The sequence below is a fragment of the Coregonus lavaretus genome (genome assembly GCF_964263955.1).
Source record: "Coregonus lavaretus genome assembly, chromosome: 10".
In the NCBI taxonomy this organism is placed as follows: Eukaryota; Metazoa; Chordata; class Actinopteri; order Salmoniformes; family Salmonidae; genus Coregonus; species Coregonus lavaretus.
In genome coordinates this window covers 41630812-41658445 of record NC_139997.1, presented here as the reverse complement: position 1 = coordinate 41658445, position 27634 = coordinate 41630812, and the positions used below count along the sequence as shown (strand labels likewise).

The following is a 27634-nucleotide window of genomic DNA, read 5'->3' as shown; positions in this document are numbered from 1 at the left end:
GGGAGCTTGCTCCACCATTGGGGTGCCAGAGCAGCGAACAGTTTTGACTGGGCTGAGCGGGAACTGTGCTTTCGCAGAGGTAGGGTGGCCAGCAGGCCAGAGGTGGATGAACGCAATGCCCTCGTTTGGGTGTAGGGACTGATCAGAGCCTGAAGGTTCGGAGGTGCCGTTCCCCTCACAGCTCCGTAGGCAAGCACCATGGTCTTGTAGCAGATGTGGGCTTCAACTGGAAGCCAGTGGAGTGTGCGGAGGAGCGGGGTGACGTGAGAGAACTTGGGAAGGTTGAACACCAGACGGGCTGCGGCGTTCTGGATGAGTTGTAGGGGTTTAATGGCACAGGCAGGGAGCCCAGCCAACAGCGAGTTGCAGTAATCCAGACGGGAGATGACAAGTGCCTGGATTAGGACCTGTGCCGCTTCCTGTGTAAGGCAGGGTCGTACTCTGCGAATGTTTTAGAGCATGAACCTACAGGATCGGGTCACCGCCTTGATGTTAGCGGAGAACGACAGGGTGTTGTCCAGGGTCACGCCAAGGCTCTTTGCACTCTGGGAGGAGGACACAACGGAGTTGTCAACCGTGATGGCGAGATCATGGAACGGGCAGTCCTTCCCCGGGAGGAAGAGCAGCTCCGTCTTGCCGAGGTTCAGCTTGAGGTGGTGATCTGTCATCCACACTGATATGTCTGCCAGACATGCAGAGATGCAATTCGCCACCTGGTTATCAGAAGGGGGAAAGGAGAATATTAATTGTGTGTCATCTGCGTAGCAATGATAAGAGAGGCCATGTGAGGATATGACAGAGCCAAGTGACTTGGTGTATAGTGAGAATAGGAGAGGGCCTAGAACTGAGCCCTGGGGGACACCAGTGGTGAGAGCACGTGGTGCGGAGACAGATTCTCGCCACGCCACCTGGTAGGAGCGACCTGTGAGGTAGGACGCAATCCAAGAGTGAGCCGCGCCGGAGATGCCCAACTCGGAGAGGGTGGAGAGGAGGATCTGATGGTTCACAGTATCAAAGGCAGCAGATAGGTCTAGAAGGACGAGAGCAGAGGAGAAAGAGTTAGCTTTAGCAGTGCGGAGAGCCTCCGTGACACAGAGAAGAGCAGTCTCAGTTGAATGACCAGTCTTGAAACCTGACTGGTTTGGCTCAAGAAGGTCATTCTGAGAGAGATAGCAAGAGAGTTGGCTAAAGACGGCACGCTCAAGAGTTTTGGAGAGAAAAGAAAGAAGGGATACTGGTCTGTAGTTGTTGACATCGGAGGGATTGAGTGTAGGTTTTTTGAGGAGGGGTGCAACTCTCGCTCTCTTGAAGACGGAAGGGACATAGCCAGCGGTCAAGGATGAGTTGATGAACGAGGTGAGGTAAGGGAGAAGGTCTCCGGAAATGGTCTGGAGAAGAGAGGAGGGGATAGGGTCAAGCGGGCAGGTTGTTGGGCGGCCGGCCGTCACAAGTTGCAAGATTTCATCTGGAGAGAGAGGGGAGAAAGAAGTCAAAGCATAGGGTAGGGCAGTGTGAGCAGGACCAGCGGTGTCATTTGACTTAACAAACGAGGATCGGATGTCGTCAATCTTCTTTTCAAAATGGTTGACGAAGTCATCCACAGAGAGGGAGGAGGGGGGGGGGGAGGAGGATTCAGCAGGGAGGAGAAGGTGGCAAAGAGCTTCCTAGGGTTAGAGGCAGGTGCTTGGAATTTAGAGTGGTAGAAAGTGGCTTTAGCAGCAGAGTGTCTAGTTTTCCTCCATTTACGCTCGGCTGCCCGGAGCACTGTTCTGTGAGCTCGCAATTAGTCGTCAAGCCACGGAGCAAGAGGGGAGGACCGAGCCGGCCGGGAGGATAGGGGACATAGAGAGTCAAAGGATGCAGAAAGGGAGGAGAGGAGGGTTGAGGAGGCAGAATCAGGAGATTAGAGGGAGAAGGATTGAGCAGAGGGAAGAGATGATAGGATGGAAGAGGAGAGAGTAGCGGGAGAGAGAGAGCGAAGGTTGCGACGGCGCATTACCATCTGAGTAGGGGCAGAGTGAGTAGTGTTGGAGGAGAGCAAGAGAGAAAAGGATACAAAGTAGTGGTCGGAGACTTGGAGGGGAGTTGCAGTGAGATTAGTAGAAGAACAGCATCTAGTAAAGATGAGGTCAAGCGTATTGCCTGCCTTGTGAGTAGGGGGGGACGGTGAGAGGGTGAGGTCAAAAGAGGAGAGGAGTGGAAAGAAGGAGGCAGAGAGAAATGAGTCAAAGGTAGATGTAGGGAGGTTAAAGTCACCCAGAACTGTGAGGGGTGAGCCCTCCTCAGGAAAGGAACTTATCAAGGCATCAAGCTCATTGATGAACTCTCCAAGGGAACCTGGAGGGCGATAAATGATAAGGATGTTAAGCTTGAATGGGATAGTGACTGTGACAGCATGGAATTCAAATGAGGACATAGACAGATGGGTCAGGGGAGAAAGAGAGAATGTCCACTTGGGAGAGATGAGGATTCCTTTGCCACCACCCCGCTGACCAGATGCTCTCGGGGTATGCGAGAACACATGGTCAGACGAGGAGAGAGCAGTAGGAGTAGCAGTGTTTTCTGTGGTAAAACATGTTTCCGTCAGCGCCAAGAAGTCGAGGGACTGGAGGGTAGCATAGGCTGAGATGAACTCTGCCTTGTTGGCCGCAGAACGGCAGTTCCAGAGACTGCCGGAGACCTGGAACTCCACGTGGGTCGTGCGTGCAGGACCACCAGGTTAGAGTGGCAGCAGCCACGCGGTGTGAGGCGTTTGTATAGCCTGTGTGGTGAGGAGAGAACAGGGATAGACAGACACATAGTTGACAGGCTACAGAAAATGGCTACAATAATGCAAAGGAGATCGGAATGAAATGAACTAAACATCTGGGAAAGCGAGAGAGCGGGGCCTCCCTCACTTACGTTTCACTGAAACACTCCCAACTTCCACTTTAGAAATTATAATTGTTGGAAACTACAGCGGTTCAATGTTTTCTAGGAATAGACTAACTTAGTTTATTCAGCTAGCTAACTTGGTACAGTATTCTTCCGTGAAAACCGTCCAGGGCACCGAATCCTATGACGCCATAGCCAACTAGCATGCCAGCCTCCAATAACACGGTTTAGCACGAATACTCGGTTACAACAAACCACCAGTGTGTTAACACGCCAAGCAGATCATTCGTGTCCGTGTCTAACGTTGTGTAAAGTTTTGGGTTAGTTTTGACAGTTAGTTAGCTAGAATAGTTAGCATACTAGCTAGCCATTGCTCTCTGCCAACAAAAAACCCCTCCTCCCACGGCACGAACACACAGAGAGAGCCAAGCTAACGTTAACTAGTCACCCATGTCCCGAATTCCCTTGAACGACTCTGGTTACCAGTATGTAAAAACAAAACACAAATGTAGGTTATAACTTACCCTTAGTAGCTACTGTTAGCCAGTTAAGTGCAAAGCTAGCCACTGAATCAATTCAGCCAGTTTGCGTCTGTTCGCTAGGTCATTCCAGCTATTGTTTAGTTAGCTATCCAGGTAGCAACAAGCTAGCTACATTTCGAGTACAGTAGCTACTAACTACCTAACGTTAACGCTTCAGATAATGAGGTTAGAAAAACAGCTGAATGGTAGGCAGCTAGCTGGCATAATTACAGGTACTCTTAAGCGTGAAATAACATTGGAAACAACTATCCACAGTTGCTAATAGTTACCAGTAGCTACCCGCTAGCTAGTCCAGGTAGTGGGTTAGCTAGCCTCGTGCTTCACCGGACTCAGCCGAATACAACACTTAACTACAATAATGACCTACGATAACTACCTAGATAAACTACCTACAATACCTAACTACAATCTAAATACATGGTTTATGCTTTACTCAACACCATATAAGCCAAGCTTACCTCCCGCCAGAGAGAGACACAACCTCGCCCCACGACTCCGACGAGTAGAGAGGTAAACACTCATTACAGTGCTGTGTTGTACCACCACTGTGTTGTACCACCACTACCAGGTATCAGAGACAATGTCAGCTCAGCAGGATTACAACTGAATCGTTATGTAGCTCAATTGGTAGAGCATGGCGTTTGCAACGGCAGGGTTGTGGGTTCGATTCCCACGGGGGGCCAGTATGAAAAAATAATAATGTATGCACTCACTAACTGTAAGTCGCTCTGGATAAGAGCGTCTGCTAAATGACTAAAAATGTAAAATGTAAAATGTTATAGGAGCAGGGATCCAAGGCTCCTTCACCGCGTATCACCTGGCTAAAAACAACAAGATAACTATTTTGCTGGAGCAGGTCTGTAACTAACTCATTATCCACCCAATGAGTCCAGTCTTGTAGCTGTACATTTGGGCCCTGAGTGTTTCTACAAGTAAACTAGTGTATTTAGCCTACAATTGGAACAAGACTACAGGTTGGATAGCGATAAAAGAGAAACCCACATACAGTATAACACAAGTTGTTTGTAAGGCAGCAGCTATCAATACTTTCTGCAACTGATGGAAAAAATAATTGATCAATGTTGCTATTTGAATGGATAGCCAATCGGAATGTTCTCTTAAAATAACAGCCAACCCTTAGCTGCAGATGGCAGAAGGTGGACAGATGTGTTAAATAAAACAATCTGTGCCTCATAATAATGGATAATTTGCAAGACAATAACATGCCACATTAATTTCACACTAATTTAATTAGTTACAATTAAAATGGTTTATTGAATTGTATTCTTATTGTCTATGGTCTAATATTTCAACTCATTGTAGTGTGTACACATCTGACATTGCTCAACTGACAGTAACATGCAGTAAGTATAAAATGATTTAACGTTGCAGGATACGCACAAAGCTACAAAACAATATCAGTTTACTAGTGATACCTTTTCCTCATCACTGGCCATTGAGTACAACAGACAACAATAGGAACCATATACAGTGGGGGAAAAAAGTATTTAGTCAGCCACCAATTGTGCAAGTTCTCCCACTTAAAAAGATGAGAGAGGCCTGTAATTTTCTTCATAGGTACACGTCAACTATGACAGACAAAATGAGATTTTTTTTTCCAGAAAATCACATTGTAGGATTTTTAATGAATTTATTTGCTAATTATGGTGGAAATAAGTATTTGGTCAATAACAAAAGTTTCTCAATACTTTGTTATATACCCTTTGTTGGCAATGACACAGGTCAAACGTTTTCTGAAGTCTTCACAAGGTTTTCACACACTGTTGCTGGTATTTTGGCCCATTCCTCCATGCAGATCTCCTCTAGAGCAGTGATGTTTTGGGGCTGTCGCTGGGCAACACGGACTTTCAACTCCCTCCAAAGATTTTCTATGGGGTTGAGATCTGGAGACTGGCTAGGCCACTCCAGGACCTTGAAATGCTTCTTACGAAGCCACTCCTTCGTTGCCCGGGCGGTGTGTTTAGGATCATTGTCATGCTGAAAGACCCAGCCACGTTTCATCTTCAATGCCCTTGCTGATGGAAGGAGGTTTTCACTCAAAATCTCACGATACATGGCCCCATTCATTCTTTCCTTTACACGGATCAGTCGTCCTGGTCCCTTTGCAGAAAAACAGCCCCAAAGCATGATGTTTCCACCCTCATGCTTCACAGTAGGTATGGTGTTCTTTGGATGCAACTCAGCATTCTTTGTCCTCCAAACACGACGAGTTGAGTTTTTACCAAAAAGTTCTATTTTGGTTTCATCTGACCATATGACATTCTCCCAATCCTCTTCTGGATCATCCAAATGCACTCTAGCAAACTTCAGACGGGCCTGGACATGTACTGGCTTAAGCAGGGGGACACGTCTGGCACTGCAGGATTTGAGTCCCTGGCGGCGTAGTGTGTTACTGATGGTAGGCTTTGTTACTTTGGTCCCAGCTCTCTGCAGGTCATTCGCTAGGTCCCCCCGTGTGGTTCTGGGATTTTTGCTCATCGTTCTTGTGATCATTTTGAACCCACGGGGTGAGATCTTGCGTGGAGCCCCAGATCGAGGGAGATTATCAGTGGTCTTGTATGTCTTCCATTTCCTAATAATTGCTCCCGCAGTTGATTTCTTCAAACCAAGCTGCTTACCTATTGCAGATTCAGTCTTCCCAGCCTGGTGCAGGTCTACAATTTTGTTTCTGGTGTCCTTTGACAGCTCTTTGGTCTTGGCCATAGTGGAGTTTGGAGTGTGACTGTTTGAGGTTGTGGACAGGTGTCTTTTATACTGATAACAAGTTCAAACAGGTGCCATTAATACAGGTAACGAGTGGAGGACAAGAGGAGCCTCTTAAAGAAGAAGTTACAGGTCTGTGAGAGCCAGAAATCTTGCTTGTTTGTAGGTGACCAAATACTTATTTTCCACCATAATTTGCAAATAAATTCATTAAAAATCCTACAATGTCATTTTCTGGATTTTTTTTCTCAATTTGTCTGTCATAGTTGACGTGTACCTATGATGAAAATGACAGGCCTCTCATCTTTTTAAGTGGGAGAACTTGCACAATTGGTGGCTGACTAAATACTTTTTTTCCCCACTGTACTGTAATATAGAGCCAAATTGACATTATAGTGTCATTCTCCAGTTCCTCCTGCCCATAGAGATACTATTAAATTACTAGAGGGGATATGTAATAAACCCTCAAAGTTCCAGAATTGGGTGAAAATGGCAGTCATATTGGTCAGGGAGAAATCCAAACCAGTCTAATTGGAATGAATGGCAGTAGAGGCATAATCCAGATTTTACTTATGCAGGACAATACAAGTATGGCATGTAATATATTAGACATTGTGTTATATAATTATTGTCAACCTAAAATATTGTCAGAATTATAAATACAGTTTATACAGGTTGTATACCCATTGTCTGTATAAATAGCCTCTAAAATATATGTTAACAGACCATAAATGTCTCAATTTTAGTTTTCTTGGAAAGTGCTATTATATGATACAATATCAGTAATTGTTGCATTTACAACTTATCTAAGTCCTATCATCAACAGATTTTAGCCAGTGTATGGCTGTGTATTGACTGCATTGTTTGAATGCAATGTTGCCATATTGGCAGTTCATTTGAAAAAATTTATAGAATTATTCCTCTAAAACTGGCTGGCTAGCTAGCTAACAAACATACAGTGTGAGAGTGTGATTTGAAGGAATCAGGCGCAGGAGGGTAAATCACAGAATACAGAGTTTATTCCGTAGTACACAGTTACGCTAGATAGCATCAACAGTCCAGTGCGCAAAACAGGCGCACTGTAACAAATACAGGCACACGGGAAAATATACCCCGGCAATACAAAGTACAGGTAGCTCCACCGAGCTACACTCATCTCACATGAAACAATCACCCACAAGGACAAGGGGGCAGAGGGAACATTTATACATGTACTAATGAGGGGAATATGAACCAGGTGTGTGTAATTGACAAGACAAGACAAATGGAATAATGAGATATGGAGCGGCAGTGGCTAGAAGGCCGGTGACGACGAATGCCGAAGCCTGCCCAAACAAAGAGGGGAGGCAGCTTCGGAGGAAGTCGTGACATACAGCGCAGATAAATTCTTCAAATTCATTATTTGACACAATATCTTACACAATATCTTACCATGGTAAACCATGGTTGACCAACTCCCTGACCAAAATGGTGTACCTTTATCCAATCACAAGAAGGTTAATGTCCATTCTAGTATTCTAATTCCTAATTCTATGCTCCTGCCCCACTGTTCCTATGGTCAGACCAGGATCATCCGGAAGGCTTATGAACAGGAATACACCCACATGATGGAGGAGTGCTACCAGCTCTGAGCAAAACTGGAGGCCGGGGCTAATGTCACACTATTCAGGTACACTGCTGCTACTTCATCTTAATGTAGGAAATTATGAAGAAGGAAAGCCTGTTCCTCATTATACTGTTATGCCAGGGCCCTGAACTGAGCCTGTTTATTTACATGAGTAGATATGACTGGAGAGAGTTCACTCATGTCAGAAATAAGAGATTGAGGAATTTGGCCAGTGCAATAATAGTTGTATTGATAGGAAATGAATAGTTCAGTCAGAGCCAAAAGTGCAATGAGCATTTATGCCATGTCATTATTTTTACTAGGCACTGTAGGCAGGATTTGGACTTCCAGCAGTTCAGGAGCACCCTGGAGAGGAACCAGGTTCCCACAGAGACCCTGGGACCAGAGGAGTTCAGCCAGAGAGAGGAACCAGGTTTCCACAGAGACCCTGGGACCAGAGAAGTTCAGCCAGAGAGAGGAACCAGGTTCCCACAGAGTGCCCTGAACTGAGCCTATTTTTTACTCTGTGTTTATTGACATGAGTAGATATGACAGGAGAAAGTTCACTCATGTCACCGTGAGGCGGTTCTCACTGGACTAGACTTAGCAACACACAAACCAAAGCTGATAGGACACCTTTCCAGCTCACTGACCTATCACAGGGATCTGGTGAGGTTATGTTAGAGTGGGAGGGATTATTGTCTGAGGGGGAAAGAACTGTGAAATGACACACTACAAAACTGGCAAGAAAAACAGTGAAATATGCAGTTTGATTTAATAGACTATAGCGGGTCAACTGATTTCCATCCTGCATTTGAACCCCAGCATGAATCCCTCTCAGTGCAGTTTAAGGCATATGCAGGATGATATAAGGGCTGAGGCGTGGGCCTTACTGCAGGGATGTCCTTGACCTTTAACTTTAAAAACCATTGAGACAATGAAAGATAGAGGTGGGGGGGCTGTGTAAATCTTGGTGAGCGATACCAGGTTCCTGGATTGTATTTCACCGGCCTAATGGATCCTTCAGTGAGGAGGATGGATGAGTGCTTTGCCTGCGGGGGCTGAGGCCTGGCTGAGTCTAGCTGAGCCAGCTTGGCTGGGTGCCCTCTGTCAGCCCCCGGACACAGTGCCCATCACTCAGGGCCAGGTGGGCCGCAGATCATATTTACACCCACCCAGTGGAGCAGGGGTCAGGGGGAGGAGAGGGGCTGATGAATGGAGCAGTCTCCTGGCCGGGGCGCTGCACATGCATCACAGAGGGCCAATCGCACCGGGTGCACCAGAGAAAACAGCAGTCATACATCGCACCGGAGACCATCCATCACCCAGACCATTCAATTAGAGGCAGCCTCTCAGAGGCCTGCAGCCCAGCCACCCTGGGTGGCCCAACTGCACAACAAGGCCCTCTCCATACAGTACACTGAGATGCATGATATACTGTACTGTCTGCACTTGTAACAAACTTGCATAAAACACAAACTTGTCAGAAATAAGAGATTGAGCAATTTGGCCAGTGCAGTAATAATGGTATTGATTGGAAATTAATAGTTCCGTCAGAGCCAAAAGTGCAATAAGCATTTATGCCATGTCATTATTTTTACTAGGCACTGTAAGCAGGATGCTTTAATAACTGCCTCAGGTAACAGTAAACATTTTCTCTTGATGATACACAAACATCTACACACTTGAGGACTTCATTTGTTTCTTCCCATCCCACTCCCAGGTGTACTGGTATCCTGGTGAAGGGCCCTGAGGATGATGTGGACTTCAGGAGTTCAGGAGCACCCTGGAGAGGAACCAGTTTCCCACAGAGACCCTGGGACCAGAGGAGTTCAGCCAAATAGAGGAACCAGGTTCCCACAGAGACCCTGGAACCAGTGGAGTTCAGCCAGAGGCTCCCCCAGGTCAACCTGCTGGCAGGGGAGGGGGCCCTCATAGACACCACAGCTGGGGTCCTGTATGCAGACCGGGCCCTCAGGGCAGCACAGGTACAGGAAGGGCCCCTGAAGCAACCTTTGTTCAACACCTAATGACCCTGCAGAGAGGTTCAGACCTCTTGGTGTAATGACATACACTGCATAGTCAGACACAGGGCAGTAACATGCTCTGGGGGAGTTCAGGAGCACCCTGGAGAGGAACCAGGTTCCCACAGAGACCCTGGGACCAGAGGAGTTCAGCCAGAGAGAGGAACCAGGTTTCCACAGAGACCCTGGGACCAGAGGAGTTCAGTCAAAGAGAGGAACCAGTTTCCCACAGAGACCATGGAACCAGTGGAGTTCAGCCAGAGGCTCCCCCAGGTCAACCTGCTGGCAGGGGAGGGGGCCCTCATAGACACCACAGCTGGGGTCCTGTATGCAGACCGGGCACTCAGGGCAGCACAGGTACAGGAAGGGCCCCTGAAGCAACCTTTGTTCAACACCTAATGACCCTGCAGAGAGGTTCAGACCTCTTGGTGTAATGACATACACTGCATAGTCAGACACAGGGCAGTAACATGCTCTGGGGGAGTTCAGGAGCACCCTGGAGAGGAACCAGGTTCCCACAGAGACCCTGGGACCAGAGGAGTTCAGTCAAAGAGAGGAACCAGTTTCCCACAGAGACCCTGGAACCAGTGGAGTTCAGCCAGAGGCTCCCCCAGGTCAACCTGCTGGCAGGGGAGGGGGCCCTCATAGACACCACAGCTGGGGTCCTGTATGCAGACCGGGCACTCAGGGCAGCACAGGTACAGGAAGGGCCCCTGAAGCAACCTTTGTTCAACACCTAATGACCCTGCAGAGAGGTTCAGACCTCTTGGTGTAATGACATACACTGCATAGTCAGACACAGGGCAGTAACATGCTCTGGGGGAGCTGGACGGTCCGTCTCCAGAATAAATAACTCTACTTGTTCTCCCTTACCCTCAGCAGGGCCATGATTGAAAACACTTTCTATATTTCTGTAACTAAGAGGATTTATAATCACATCTCCCAGGTCTTACTGCAGGAGAGCAGACCCTTAGTCTAGGGAAAACATGAGACAATTAGAGTCACAAGGGCTTGAACATACAGAGAGGTTGACTACATGAATGTAAACTATGGAATACAAGACTATAGAAAGACTACCAGACAAGCTATAGAAAGCTGTAGAAATACCAACTAACTGCAGCACAACTAACTCCAGAGGAAGCTGTATAGGGAGAGTGTGTTCCCTCTGAGGAAGGTCTGTTAAATGTGTCTGCCCCGGGCACATATGGCATCAGCAGCCACTTCCCCTGCTTCGTCCAGATGGGAGTGGAGGGAGCGCAGTACCACTTCTATGGCCTTCCCTCCAATGAGTACCCAGGCCTGATGAAGGTGAGGAACACTGAGACACGCCCTGGATACAGAAAGTATCACTTACTAACACTGAATAGTGCAGCAACTATTAGAGTGCCATTTCCCTGGACAAAATGACTGCTGTCCTATGGAGGGGAAAGGCTACAGCAACACTCCTTCCCACTGTAATCAGATCCCTATTGTGAGGCGTGAATACACAGAGGACACTATTTGAGGGCTTTGAGGGTAAAGTCTTTCCTCTTTAAGCACACTATTGTAGAGAGTGTGAATGACCCTTGTTATCACCTAAAAGCAAGTCATTTTCATTGGAGAAAAATCTCCAAGGATGCACAGGTATTTAAAAATAGCTTTATGCTGTTTATTAATTCAATGGTGCTATTGGCGTTGTGTTCCTCAGAACTGCTACCACATGGGGCAGTGAGATGAAACACAAGGAGTGGGACAGACAGACGGACAGGACGGATATCCACCTCTTGTCCCAGTTTGTGTCCCTCTACCTCCCTGGACTGGAGCCAGAACCAGCCCTGGTGGAGAGCAGCCTGTACATAGTCAGACTACTGCTGTCTCTGTACTACAGTTAACCACAGCTAAAATGAACTAACCAATTCACTAGATGGATTAATCCTCACTAATCTAACTAGAGATGTTGCTGTCTGACTAAACCATCACTATCATTAGTAATGGCTATTTTCAGAACGCAGAGAGAGGCTATCAACAACAACTGTTGAATATGTTAATTCTAACAGCAATGTTCTGTTGAGTGACTCAATTGAGTGTGAAACACAAGTTGCGTTCAACAATCCAGTTTGGATTCATATAATTAGGATGAGAGCATGTGGCAAACTCTGAGAGACTCTAAACAACATTATTGAAGAGAGAACACTGAGGGACACATTTTCAGTAGTGGTTTAACAATGTGCTTCAACTATAGCCGCGGGAAGATGTTTGGGGGCGTGCGGTGGAATTTTGTTTTTGCCCGCGCTACAGACGGCTATATCAGTCCGCAAATTCAGGACTTGTAAAGGCCCATTGCACTACTTTCGTGAGAAAAAAAGAGGTGGTGCAGCACACTCAGCACCCCTACTTCCCACAGCTATAGTTTCAACAATAACCAGGTTTCCAGCCAACCTTTTTATGCAAGTAAAGCAGAGCCTCCGGAAAACATGTGGCGAGACAGCATTTTTCCTAGCACTTCACACCACTTTCAAAGCAAAAGCACCGACTGGCCCAGTAACTTCTCAGCATATTTTTGCATTCCAGTATATTATTTACCTGCTCTGTTGCAGCCTACCATTGAAAACCATTGAAGACTACATGCAGAAAAGTCGTGCTATTTGTATTTGAGCAATATGATTGGCCATTAATCAAGGAACACTATGCTCCTGTAAGTCACAAATTCTCGAGCAGTACAGAAGTAGATGGCTACATGTACGGTCACACAGCACACGTGAGATGTCCTGAGAAAAAATAAGTGCCCATCAATCTACTCACTGAGCTTATTTATTTTAAGGAAAGTGATTTACAAAAGTAAACCTTGAATAGTTAACATACTAGCAATATGCTGGCTACTGTTGATACTCTGCAAAAAGAAAGCAAAGAAAATGCACTTTAGCATTTGTCTTGGCTAGCCTAGGCTACTGTAGCCAGGTCAGAGGGCCGATTAGAATATGCTGAGCCACGGGGCACCGGTCTATGGCTCGTGACGTGAAAGGGTAAAAGGATCACCCTTCTCTAATCAAACAGTAATCTGTGCCGCTCGGTCATGTTGTTAACAAGGCAGCATGGTGCAACGTCCAGAAACATAAAACATCTATTTTCCAAAAAAATTCCATATATGTAAAGCGTTTTTATCAAAAGCAATCACTTTTGCATGTGAAAACACAGAATCCTACTAATTGAGCAGACACATGGCTCATGCCTGGGAGGCAGCCCGGTTCCAAAACTTCCACCAGGTGCAAAACACGCCTACCTGTGCGCTCGAGACAGATTAATCGAATCCCCTCAATATTGCTTTTGGAACACAATTGTCTTAAAGAGGCAGTGTCCTATATTGAGACGTAACATTTTTTATCTAAATGACATACTTTAGAAACAAACATTTATGCAATTAATCCAATGCTAAATTATAATGAACAAAAATATAAGCACAACATGTAAAGTGTTGGTCCCATGTTTCATGAGCTGAAGTAAAAGATCCCAGAAATTGTCCACACGCACAAAAAGCTTAATTCTCTCAAATTTGTTTACATCCCTGTTAGTCAGCCTTTCTCCTTTGCCAATATATAGTTAATCCACCTGACAGGTGTGGCATATCAAGAAGCTTATTAAACAGAATGATCATTACACAGGTGCACCTTGTGCTGGGAAACTAAAAGGCCACTCTAAAATGTACAATTTTGTAACACAACACAATACCACAGATGTCTCAAGTTTTGAGGGGAGTGTTCAATTGGCATGCTCACTGCAGGAATGTCCACCAGAGCTGTTGCATAAACCGCCTCCAACGTCATTTTTGAGAATTTGGCAGTACATCCAACCGGCCTCAAAACTACAGACCAGGTGTAACCACGCCAGCCCAGGACCTCCACATCAGGCTTCATCACCTACGGGATCGTCTGAGACCAGCCACCCGGACAGCTGATGAAACTGTGGGTTTGCACAACCGAAGAATTTCTGCACAAACTTTCAGAGACCATCTCAGCGAAGCTCATCTGCGTGCTCGTCGTCCTCACCAGGGTCTTGGCCTGACTGCAGTTCGCCGTCATAACTGACATCAGTTGGCAAATGTTCACCTTCGATGGCCACTGGCACGCTGGAGAAGTGTGCTCTTCACGGATGAATTCCGGTTTCAACTGTGCCGGGCAAATGCAAATGGCAGATGTGTGAGTGAGCGGTTTGCTGATGTCAACGTTGAGAACAGAGTGCCCCATGGTGGCGGTGGGGTTATGGTATGGGCAGATATAAGCAAACACAATTGCATTTTATCGATGGCAATTTGAATGCACAGAGATACCGTGACGAGATCTTGAGGCCCATTGTCGTGCCATTCATCTGCTGCCATCACCTCATGTGACGCAAGGATCTGTACACAATTCCTGGAAGCCGAAAATGTCCCAGTTCTTCCATGGCCTGCATACTCACCAGACATTTCACCTATTGAGCAAGTTTGGGATGCTCTGGATCGATGTGTACGACAGCGTGTTCCAGTTCCTGCCTGATCAACTCTATGCGAAGGAGATGTGTCGCGCTGCATGAGGCAAATGGTGGTCACACCAGATACTGACTGGTTTTCTGATCCACGCCCCTACCTTTTTATTAAGGTATCTGTGACTAACAGATGCATATCTGTATTCCCAGTCATGTGTAATCCATAGATTAGGGCCTAATTAATTGACTGATTTCCTTATATGAACTGTAACTCAGTAAAATCTTTGAAAATGAGACATGTTAAGTTTATTTTTGTTCAGTTATTAAACAGCTTTTTAATACAGTGAGGGGGAAAAGTATTTGATCCCCTGCTGATTTTGTACGTTTGCCCACTGACAAAGAAATGATCAGTCTATACTTTTAATGGTAGATTTATTTGAACAGTGAGAGACAGAATAACAACAACAAAATCCAGAAAAACACATGTCAAAAATGTTATAAATTTATTTGCATTTTAAATGAGGGAAATAAGTATTTGACCCACTCTCAATCAGAAAGATTTCTGGCTCCCAGGTGTCTTTTATACAGGTAACGAGCTGAGATTAGGAGCACACTCTTAAAGGGAGTGCTCCTAATCTCAGTTTGTTACCTGTATAAAAGACACCTGTCCACAGAAGCAATCAATCAATCAGATTCCAAATTCTCCACCATGGTCAAGACCAAAGAGCTCTCCAAGGATGTCAGGGACAAGATTGTAGACCTACACAAGGCTGGAATGGGCTACAAGACCATCACCAAGCAGCTTGGTGAGAAGGTGACAACAGTTGGTGCGATTATTCGCAAATGGAAGAAACACAAAAGAACTGTCAATCTCCCTCGGCCTGGGGCTCCATGCAAGATCTCACCTCGTGGAATTGCAATGATCATGAGAATGGTGAGGAATCAGCCCAGAACTACATGGGAGGATCTTGTCAATGATCTCAAGGCAGCTGTGACCATAGTCACCAAGAAAACAATTGGTAACACACTACGCTGTGAAGGACTGAAATCCTGCAGCGCCCACAAGGTCCCCCTGCTCAAGAAAGCACATATACATGCCCGTCTGAAGTTTGCCAATGAACATCTGAATGATTCAGAGGAGAACTGGGTGAGTGTTGTGGTCAGATGAGACTAAAATGGAGCTCTTTGGCATCAACTCAACTTGCCGTGTTTGGAGGAGGAGGAATGCTGCCTATGACCCCAAGAACACCATCCCCACCGTCAAACATGGAGGTGGAAACATTATGCTTTGGGGGTGTTTTTCTGCTAAGGGGACAGGACAACTTCACCGCATCAAAGGGACGATGGACGGGGCCATGTACCGTCAAATCTTGGGTGAGAACCTTCTTCCCTGAGCCAGGGCATTGAAAATGGGTCGTGGATGGGTATTCCAGCATGACAATGACCCAAAACACACGGCCAAGGCAACAAAGCAGTGGCTCAAGAAGAAGCACATTAAGGTCCTGGAGTGGCCTAGCCAGTCTCCAGACCTTCATCCCATAGAAAATCTGTGGAGGGAGCTGAAGGTTTGAGTTGCCAAACATCAGCCTCGAAACGTTAATGACTTGGAGAAGATCTGCAAAGAAGAGTGGGACAAAATCCCTCCTGAGATGTGTGCAAACCTGGTGGCCAACTACAAGAAACGTCTGACCTCTGTTATTGCCAACAAGGGTTTTGCCACCAAGTACTAAGTCATGTTTTGCAGAGGGGTCAAATACTTATTTCCCTCATGAAAATGCAAATCAATTTATAACATTTTGTTGTTGTTATTCTGTCTCTCACTGTTCAAATAAACCTACCATTAAAATTATAGACTGATCATTTCTTGGTCAGTGGGCAAACATACAAAATCAGCAGGGGATCAAATACTTTTTTCCCCTCACTGTAGATATCATAAAAACCAAAATATAGCCTATATAAACTGAGTATACCAAAAATTAGCAACACCCCCCCCCCCCCCCCATGTTGACTTCCCACAGTTGTGTCAAGTTGGCTGGCTGTCCTTTGGGTGGTGGACCATTCTTGATACACATGGGAAACTGTTGAGTGTGAAAAACCCAGCAGCGTTGCAGTTCTTGACACAGACTGGTGCGCCTGGCACCTACTACCATACCCCGTTCAAAGGCATCTTTTGTCTTGCCCATTTACCCTTTGAATGGCACACATAAACAATGTCTCAAGGCTTAAAAATCCTTCTTTAACCTGTCTCCTCCTCTTCATCTACACTGATTGAAGTGGATTTAACAAATTACATCAATAAGGGATCATGGCTTTCACCTGGATTCACCTGGTCAGTCTATGTCATGGAAAGAGCAGGTGTTCTTATTGTTTGGTATACTCAGTGTAGAGAGAAGGCATGTTAACCTATAGGCCAGAAGTCAGGCCAGGGGTATTCAACTCTTACCCTACAAGGTCCAGAGCCTATTGGTTTTCTGTTCTACCTGATAATTAATTGCACCCACCTGGTGCCCCAGGTCTAAATCAGTCCCTGATTAGAGGGGAACATCTATGCATAGTCACTTTACCCCTACCTACATATTTTTACATTTTAGTCATTTAGCAGATGCTCTTATCCAGAGTGCATACATAATTTTTTTTCATACTGGACCCCCGTGGGAATCGAACCCACAACCCTGGCGTTGCAAACGCCATGCTCTACCAACTGAGCTACACGGGACTAGGTGTACAAATTACCTTGACTAACCTGTACCCCCGCACATTGACTCTGTACCGGTACCCCCTGTATATAGCCTCGTTATCGTTATTGTTATTGTATTGTGTTATTTTTTATTTTATTTTATTTTCTACTTTAGTTTATTTAGTAAATATTTTCTTAACGCTATTTCTTGAACTGCATTGTTGGTTAAGGGCTTGTAAGTACAGTGCCTTGCAAAAGTATTCATCCCCCTGGGAGTTTTTCCTATTTTGTTGCATTACAACCTGTAATTTAAATTGATTTTTATTTGGATTTCATGTAATGGACATACACAAAATAGTCGAAATTGGTGAAGTGAAATGAAAAAAATAACTTGTTTCAAAAAATTCTAAAAAATAAATTATGGAAAAGTGGTGCGAGCATATGTATTCACCCCCTTTGCTATGAAGCCCCTAAATAAGATCTGGTGCAACCAATTACCTTAAGAAGTCACATAATTATTTAAATAAAGTCCACCTGTGTGCAATCTAGGTGTCACATGATCTCAGTATATATACACCTGTTCTGAAAGGCCCCAGAGTCTGCAACACCACTAAGCAAGTACCACCAAGCAAGCGGCACCATGAAGACCAAGGAGCTCTCCAAACAGGTCCAGGACAAAGTTGTGGAGAAGTACAGATCAGGGTTGGGTTATAAAAAAATATCTGAAACTTTGAACATCCCACGGAGCACCATTAAATCCATTATTAAAAAATTGAAAGAATATGGCACCACAACAAACCTGCCAAGAGAGGGCCGCCCACCAAAACTCACGGACCAGGCAAGGAGGGCATTAATCAGAGAGGCAACAAAAATACCAAAGATAATCCTGAAGGAGCTGCAAAGCTCCACAGCGGAGATTGGAGGATCTGTCCATAGGACCACTTTAAGCCATACACTCCACAGAGCTGGGCTTCACGGAAGAGTGGCCAGAAAATAACCATTGCTTAAAGAAATAAATAGGCAAACATGTTTGGTGTTCGCCAAAAGGCATGTGGGAGACTCCCCAAACATATGGAAGAAGGTACTCTGGTCAGATGAGACTAAAATTGAGCTTTTTGGACATCAAGGAAAACGCTATGTCTGGCACAAACCCAACACCTCTCATCACCCCGAGAACACCATCCCCACAGTGAAGCATGGTGGTGGCAACATCATGCTGTGGGGATGTTTTCCATCGGCAGGGACTGGGAAACTGGTCAGATTTGAAGGAATGATGGATGGCGCTAAATACAGGGAAATTCTTGAGGGAAACCTGTTTCAGTCTTCCAGAGATTTGAGACTGGGACGGCAGTTCACCTTCCAGCAGGACAATGACCCTAAGCATATTGCTAAAGCAACACTCAAGTGGTTTAAGGGGAAACATTTAAATGTAATGGAATGGCCTAGTCAAAGCCCAGACCTCAATCCAATTGAGAATCTGTGGTATGACTTAAAGATTGCTGTACACCAGCGGAACCCATCTAACTTGAAGGAGCTGGAGCAGTTTTGTCTTGAAGAATGGGCATAAATCCCAGTGGCTACATGTGCCAAGCTTATAGAGACATATTCCCAAGAGACATGCAGCTGTAATTGCTGCTAAAGGTGGCTCTACAAAGTATTGACTTTGTGGGAGTGAATAGTTATGCACGCTCAAGTTCTGTTTTTTTGTATTATTTCTTGTTTGTTTCACAAGAAAAAATATTTTGCATCTTCAAAATGGTAGGCATGTTGTGTAAATCAAATGATACAAACCCCCCCAAAATCCATTTTAATTCCAGGTTGTAAGGCAACAAAATAGGAAAAATGCCAAGGGGGGTGAATACTTTCGCAAGCCACTGTAAGCATTTCACAGTAAGATCTACACCTGTTGTATTCGGCGCATGTGACAAATGCAATTTGATTTGAACAATGAAAAAAAGCAGTGGAACTGGCTTCAAGGTTCAGAGTTGAATGAGGGCTGTAGGTCCTGCATGACCACAATGCATTTAAAAACTACACCATGTCCAGTGCAGTAGAAATGCTGTTCGAGCCAGTAGACTTTTGGCCAAAAAAGCTAATGTTGGACCCTGTCATAGCCTACGAATAGGACCAAGAGTTTTACCTGACCAGGTCATAAGATCAGGAAAAACTCCAGGCCTCAGAAAAGACACGTACAAATTTTGCCACACCACTTTCGAACCTGTGGCGCATGTGGTGCCACCTCTGGAGTAAAGTACTGTATAAGTCAGATAAATAATGTCAGGACAGGCCTGATGGAAACAAGAAATTTGACAGTAAACTGGGGGGGGGGGGGGGGGGGGTTCAGGACATGGAAATTTAACCGCAGAAGCATGTCATCACGCACAGCATTTTACCCGCAACAAGTAAATCTGATGGAAACACATCTCTGGTGGGAAAATATGAATATTGTTTTTATGCGTATTTTATAATATTCACGTGAAAATTTGTCGCCAATTGGATGGAAACCTAGCTATTGACTCATCATTTTATTGATTTACGCTTGTAAATAAAATGAAGATAAATGCACTGTAAGGTAAGGAGACTTTAACAGGAGTATGCTTGCTCTCTGATTGCCTGCAGGTTACACCAGACCATCACTTTGTTCTAGATCGCCACCCTCACCACGGCAACATCGTCATTGGAGCAGGATTCTTAGGTATGTTTACAGGAGTCCCTATCTATTCACCTCTCATGGTCATGGTACTGTGTTCTTACATCCCTCCACAATATATATTTGCACATTCCAGCACTGAGAGACCATATCAAAACCTACAGCCAAATGGCCACCCTGCTGAAAGCCAGTTTTGTAGCCTGGCAGCGTCCCTTTGGATAATGGCACAGTGTAATAATCCAATCTGAAAGCCCATTGACTATATGTGTGTGTGTGTGTGTGTATACATACATATATATATACATATACACACACACACACATACACTACCGTTGAAAAGTTTGGGGTCACTTAGAAATGTCCTTGTCCATACATGAAATGAGTTTGAATAGGAAATATAGCAAAATGCATAGGAAATGTAGTCATTGACAAGGTTAGACATAATGCTTTTTAATATAAATAATAATTGTGTCCTTCAAACTTTGCTTTTGTCAAAGAATCCTCAATTTGCAGCAATTACAGCCTTGAAGAACTTTGGCATTCTAGTTGTCAATTTGTTGAGGTAATCTGAAGAGATGTCACCCCATTCTTCCTGGAGCACCTCCCACAAGTTGGATTGGCTTGAGGGGCAATTCTTACATACCATTCGTTCAAGCTGCTCCCACAACAGCTCGATAGGGTTGAGATCCAGTGACTGCTGGCCACTCCATTATAGACAGAATACCAGCTGACTGCTTCTTCCCTAAATAGTTATTGCATAGTTTGGAGCTGTGCTTTGGGTCATTGTCCTGTTGTAGGAGTTAATTGGCTCCAATCAAGCGCCGTCCACAGGGTATGGCATGGCGTTGCAAAATGGAGTGATAGCCTTCCTTCTTCAAGATCCCTTTTACCCTGTACAAATCTCCCACTTCACCACCACCAAAGCACCCCCAGACCTTCACATTGCCTCCACCATCCTTGACAGATGGCATCAAGCACTCCTCCAACATCTTTGCATTTGGTCTGCGTCTCACAAATGTTCTTCTTTGTGATCCGAACACCTCAAACTTCGATTAGTCTGTCCATTACACTTTTTTCCAATCTTCCTCAGTCCAGTGTCTGTGTTCTTTTGCCCATCTTAATCTTTTCTTTTTATTGGCCAGTCTGAGATATGGCTTTTCTTTGCAACTCTGCCTAGAAGGTCAGCATCCCAGAGTCGCCTCTTCGCTGTTGACGTTGAGACTGGTGTTTTGTGGGTACTATTTAATGAAGCTGCCAGTTGAGGACCTGTGAGGCGTCTGTTTCTCAAACTAGACACTAATGTATTTGTCGTCTTGCTCAGTTGTGCACCGGGGCCTCCCACTCCTCTTTCTATTCTGGTTAGAGCCAGTTTGCGCTGTTCTGTGAAGGGAGTAGTACACAGCGTTGTACGAGATCTTCAGTTTCTTGGCAATTCCTCACATGGAATAACCTTCATTTCTCAGAACAAGAATAGACTGATGCGTTTCAGAAGAAAGTTATTTGTTTCTGGCCATTTTGAGCCTGTAATTGAACCCACAATTGCTGATGCTCCAGATACTCAAATAGTCTCAAGAAGGCCAGTTTTATTGCCTCTTTAATCAGCACAACAGTTTTCAGCTGTGCTAACATAATTGCAAAATGGTTTTCTAATGATCAGTTAGCCTTTTAAAATGATAAACTTGGATTAGCAAACACAAATTGCCATTGGAACACAGGACTGATGGTTGCTGATAATGGGCCTCTGTGCTGATTTTTTATGGAATATCTACATAGGCGTAGTTTCCAGCTACAATAGCCCCCCCCAGAATGTCTTCCATCTGTTCAGTGATTGTTTTCAATTAAAATGGTCAAGAATAAACAAAAACAGCTTTTTATCAAAGAGCAATTTCTCAAGCAATAATTTTGCTAGGACTGTCTGCGAGTGGTCTGAGTGGGTAGGGGAAAACTGAAAACCAGCTGTTATTGGCAGAGAGGTTTGGAACTCTCTTTCTTATTGGTCTATTATCTCATTTTATCACCTGTTGATATCACCAGGCAGGCCAAAACTCCATCCCACCAAAACATGCTGAAATTTCAGGTGGTCTTTTCAAAACAGCTCTTACACTAAAAGGGCATTACCATCATTTTCACAATTTCATAGTATTATTCCAACATCATAGTGTGGAAATATATATAAAACACAGAATAATCACGCTTTTGACTGCACTGGGCCTTTAATCAATGTATAGCTCCGACCCGTACAACTTGGGGGTTTGGAACTCCACCAAGCTATGCCACAGTCCTGGCGTGGTGACAAAGCTATTCATCTTGCGATGCATTGTCTTACATGTAACCATTTTATGTCTCTGTATCTAGTATGAAGGAAGTTAGAGGTAGTTTCAAGAGCCAATGTTAACTAGCGTTAGCACAATGACTGGAAGTCTACGGGTATCAGCTAGCGCTAGTTAGCAACTTCCTTTAAACTGCACAGAGAGACATAACGTTTTTATACACAAGGTTATCTGACTCTGGGGAAGTAGATAAAGGACCTCATTGCCTAAATCCCAAAGTATCCCTTTAAGCTAATTGATTGCACCCAAACTGGCCATTTTAATTTATAGGATTCAGATAATATTCAATAAATATAGTACCCAACATCTGATTTGTACGAAACTTCTTCCTACCAAAGAGTAAGACATGTGGAATCCCAAAATATTGTCAAAAGCCACCCACGGACCCCCCACACCCCATGCCAATCCCACCCCAACAACCAGTATCAGTTCTCTGTTTGACAAGTAGTATGAAGCTCCAGCTTGGAGTATTGCTTCTCTGTACTATTCCCATACTATTCTCCATACTATTCCCTGCTGATGTTCTTTCTCCCTTGTGCAATCAATTAGCTTAATGTCTCATAGATCAAATTATATTTCAGCAAAATAATGTTTAAGGAATGCTAATCGTATCTGTTACTAACTACAGAAACGATTTCAGAACAATCTGAGATGGTGGGTGTCGAAATCCTCTTTCTTGTGCTTTTTGAGGTGGAACGACCCTTTATTCATCTAAAAGGTTTACATGCTAGGTTCATGTTATCTAATTAATCTGATTTGAAACATTCTACCACACTGTACTTACAAAGTATGAAATATATTATACTGGTTTGCAATGAGAAATGAGAAAGATATAGTAGGGCAAAATTCCAGGAAGGAATTATTGGGTTGTGTGCTACCTTACAGTGCATTCGGAAAGTATCCAGACCCCTTGACTTCTTCCACATTTTGTTACGTTACAGCCTTATTCTACAATGGATTAAATTGTTTTTTTCCCCTCATCAATCTACACACAATACTCCATAATGACAAAGCAAAAACATGTTTTTAGAAATGTTTGCAAATGTCAAAAAATTAATAATGAAATATTACATTTACATAAGTATTCAGACCCTTAACTCAGTACTTTGTTGAAGCACCTTTGGCAGCAATTACAGCCTCAAGTCTTCTTGGGTATGACGCTACAAGCTTGGCACACCTGTATTTGGGGAGTTTCTCCCATTCTTCTCTGTAGATCCTCTCAAGCTCTGTCAGGTTGGATGGGCAGTGTCGCTGCAGAGCTATTTTCAGGTCTCTCCAGGGATGTTAGATCGGGTTGAAGTCCGGCTCTTGCTGAGCCACTCAATGACATTCAGTCATTGCTGAGCCACTCAATGACATGTCCCGAAGACACTCCTGTGTTGTCTTGGCTGTGTGCTTAGGGTTGTTGTCCTATTGGAAGGTGAACCTTCGCCCCAGTCTGAGGTCCTGAGCGCTCTGGAGCAGGTTTTCATCAAGGATCTCTCTGTACTTTTCTTTGTTAATCTTTCCCTCAATCCTGACTAGTCTCCCAGTACCTGCCGCTGAAAAACATCCCCACAGCATGATGCTGCCACCACCACGCTTCACCGTAGGGATGGTGCCAGGTTTCTTCCAGATGTGACGTTTGGCATTCAGGCCAAAGAGTTCAATCTTGGTTTCATCAGACTAGAGAATCTTGTTTCTCATGGTCTGAGAGTCCTTTAGGTGCCTTTTGGCAAACTCCAAGCGGGCTGTCATGTGCCTTTTACTGAGGAGCAACTTCCGTCTGGCCACTCTAGCATAAAGACCTGATTGGTGGAGTGCTGCAGAGATGGTTGTCCTTCTGGAAGGTTCTCCCATCGCCACAGAGGAACTCTGGAGCTCTGTCAGAGTGACCATTGGGTCCTTGGTCACCTCCCTGACATTTACATTTTTACATTTTAGTCATTTTAGCAGACGCTCTTATCCAGAGTGACTTACAGTTAGTGAGTGAGCTACACGGCGCCCTTCTCTCCCGATTGCTCAGTTTGGCCGGGCGGGTAGCACTAGGAAGAGTCTTGGTGGTTCCAAACTTCTTCCATTTAAGAATGATGGAGGCCACTGTGTTCTTGGGGACCTTCAATGCTGCAAAACATTTTTGGTACCCTTCCCCAGATCTGTGACTCGACACAATCCTGTCTCTGAGCTCTACGGACAATTCCTTCGACCTCATGGCTTGGTTTTTGCTCTGACATGCACTGTCAATTTTGGGACCTTATATAGACAGGTGTGTGCCTTTCCAATTCATGTCCAATCAAGTTGTAAAATGATCAATGGAAACAGGATGCACCTGAGCTCAATTTCAAATCTCATTGCAAAGGATCTGAATACTTATGTAAATAAGGTATTTCAGTTTTTTATTTTAAATTTATAATAGATTTGGAAAAATAAATAAAAACCTGTTTTCACTTTGTCATTATGGGGTATTGTGTATAGATTGAGTATTTTTATTTATTTAATCCATTTTAGAATAGGGCTGTAATGTAACAAAATGTGTTAAAAGTGAAGGTGACTGAATACTTTCTGAATGAACTGTTTATCTAACATCACTGACTGCAGGCCTGAATAGTAATGAATCCGTCAGGATCAGACAAAATAGATTCTGCTAGCCCTATTGCGTATCCTCTCTCATTCTCTTGTTGTACCCTCTATCCCTCCTTCCCTATCTCTGTGTGACACTGTATGCCTGTCATGGCCGGGACCTGTTCCCTTAGGTCTGCCTCCTCTCACCTCAATAAGATTAATGTATTTTGGGGACAGCACAATCACCCTTTCAGTGGTCCTCTCCTCTCCTCCCCTCACCTTCCAAACGCCTCTGTCCTCTTATCTGCTTGAACAGCTATTCTTATAGAAAAGTGAGAGACAGAAAAGAGTGAAGAAATTGAATGAGGTGAAGTGTGAAAAAATACTATTACCTGATTATAGTTATTAAGCAATTCAAGGTCTCCCACATCCTCCATAATGTTCTCATTCTGTAGAGCCTTTTGTTCGTAAAATATTTACTCTTAATTCTACACAGATTTTTCTTTAGACACTATTACTGTATATGCACATTTTGGACTGACATAAGGTCACTGAACTCTTTATTTCCCCAGGTCATGGTTTCAAGTTTGGCCCAGTCGTTGGGAAGATGCTGTGTGAGCTGAGCCTTGGACAGATGACCTCTCACCTTTCAAAATCCAGCGGTTCCAGTCCAACCCCAAATCCTCTTTATAGAACTAATCACAAAGGGGGGAATTCCGACCCAAGTTAAGTGTGCGTAAATGGAAAGTAATTCATTTTTATGCACTTTTCTCTCTATGCGTATTCTGACCTTGAACTTAAGCATGAGAATAGCATGCTATTCACCTACTATTCATTTGGGGTGGAGATCAAATAAATGAAGGTGTGGCAGAGGTGTGTCTACAGATACACCGTTTTCGAACATTACTTAATTCCCTTATAATTCCACCACCTTTAGACGCAAGGAAACCATGAATAAGGTCACGCGAACCTGCCGGTTCCAAGTGGAAAAAGAATCTACTTTATTTTTTTCGATAGAATCTCCATTCGCTGTAATTGATAAATTGATATGAGCTATTGATAAGAGCTAGGTAAATTGGTAATCTGTTTGGGGAAGGGGATTGTAAATAAACATAGCCTAGCAATTGCTTTAGACAATTTTTCCTTATGTGGAAATTTCATCCTTGCAAGTTATAAGGCCAGCATTTCATAAACTTCACTGTATAAAAAGGTGATATAGTATGTTGTTATGCTTCAGTTTGCTGCCATATGACTGGTTTCACATTTGTCTCCAGCAATCATAAGGTAAAATAGATCTAAAACAATTATAATGTATATTTACAATATCCTTATCCAAACGGCTTACTAATTTACCTAGCTCTTATCCATTTGTAAATAACAGTGCATGGAGAATGGTGTTATTTCTATGGAACTGACAGGTTGCTTGACTTTATTCATCGTTTCATCGCGGGTAAAGGTGGAGGAATTCTTAAGGAATTAAGCCAAGTTCAGAATACGGCATATCTATAGACACACCTCCACCACACCTTCATTTCTTTGATCTCCACCCCAAACGAATAGCGGGTGAATAGCATGCTATTCTCATGCTTAAATTCAAGGTCAGAATACACAGAGAGAAAAGTGCATAAAAAGGGAATTACGTTCCATTTGGCGTGCTTAACTTGGGTCGGAATTCCCCTCAAAGTAAACAACTGGAATCCGTAGGAAGTATTGATCCACTATGTTTAATCTGACCACAGACTGACAAGTTCCAATGTGAACATTGTTATGAAAGCGGAGTATCCAAGTGAATATGATTAGAATACCACCTCTTTGTGAATGATGCAAAATACCATAAGGACTACTGTCCCACTAGGAAAAAACTGGTTGAATCAACGTTGTTTCCACGTCATTTCAACCAAGAAATTCAATGTGTATCATAGGTTTTCAATCCTTGCCTTGGCACTCCCTTTGATTTTCTCCCCCAGTGTTTCTCCCTGTAGTGACAATCCCCTCATAAAGCAAACACATTATTAAAACGTCATCAGCTGTGAAGCCATTAGTCTTCTGCCTTGGCAGCTAACTGCTAGCCCAGTAATCACCGTACCTGTTCTCTCTGTAAACATTTTATCACTAATCAGCCAGACACACAATGACCAAAGTTCATCAGCTTCAACTGAGAAATTATACAATGAGTACATCACTGGGATATTTATTCACAGAGCTGGAAATGAATTTGTATTGATTGAGCCAGCCACATAAAAAGGCCATTACACCAGCAGCACAGGGCTAAATCCATGCCTCTCCCTAAGCAGGAGCAGAGACTGCAGGAACAGAAGGAGACAAGCATTACATTACATTACACCATTTACATGAGTCATTCTCCGGACAAATTAATTTGTCGGGTGATTTCATCATTTGGGCCATTTTTACACCTCATGCATTCTGCTGCCTTCAGCTGTTAGTTTGATGTTTTATTTTGGAACAGTTGGATCTCTACAATGAGCTAGCCTTATATTAAAATAGCAAGCTGAAATCGAGCTTCAGTAGATGGGGTGATTTGAAACAGGCAACACATAAGATAATACTAATGACAAAACACCCACATTCAGAAGAGCACCTGCAACACACTTCAAACTCGAGTCTATGGTCCTGCTTTTCTGACTGTGTTCAGCATGTAACGAAAAGCCTTTAGAAACTCATCAGATCTGTGACTTCTAATGCTCTTAGCATAAATTATTCCCAAACACAAGAGCAGGAAGATGGGTCAATGAGCATAAATTCCTATGAGCACATTTAGCCAATTTAGCTAATTCCATCATCGCTTATCTTGCTGCACTCCTGTCCTCTATTCAAACAGAATTTGACAAAGTGAGATTCACGGCTGCTTTTAGGGAAACAAGAATGCAACGTTTAAGGGTTTCTTTCCAGCTTTTCAACGCCATATTTCGTGGTGGCCTAGATTACTTATGATTTATACAACAAGGACGTTTGAAATGAAACACAGGCATAGTAAATGCAAGGTGTCAACAGGTAACTATGACAACACCTTGTTTTCAAGTGGAGAAAGAACAATGGGTGTGAAATCACTTAGAAGGGAGTGGGGGCTCACATTGGTGCCAAAATGATATAATATAATAATAATATAATAATAATATATAATATAATATGCCATTTAGCAGACGCTTTTATCCAAAGTGACTTACAGTCATGCGTGCATATATATATATTTTTGTGTATGGGTGGTCCC

The 27634-nt window shown here is 44.0% G+C and overlaps 1 pseudogene across 1 annotated transcript; it reads left to right on the top strand.

The window, feature by feature from the left end:
• Window positions 1-4194: 4194 nt before the first annotated feature.
• Window positions 4195-25098, top strand: LOC311136339 (peroxisomal sarcosine oxidase-like; annotated as a pseudogene). The gene is made up of 8 exons: window positions 4195-4272; window positions 9518-9734; window positions 9829-10127; window positions 10226-10468; window positions 10941-11078; window positions 11458-11608; window positions 19504-19579; window positions 24978-25098. The product of its transcript is annotated as a peroxisomal sarcosine oxidase-like (transcript).
• The last annotated feature ends 2536 nt before the right edge of the window (window positions 25099-27634 follow it).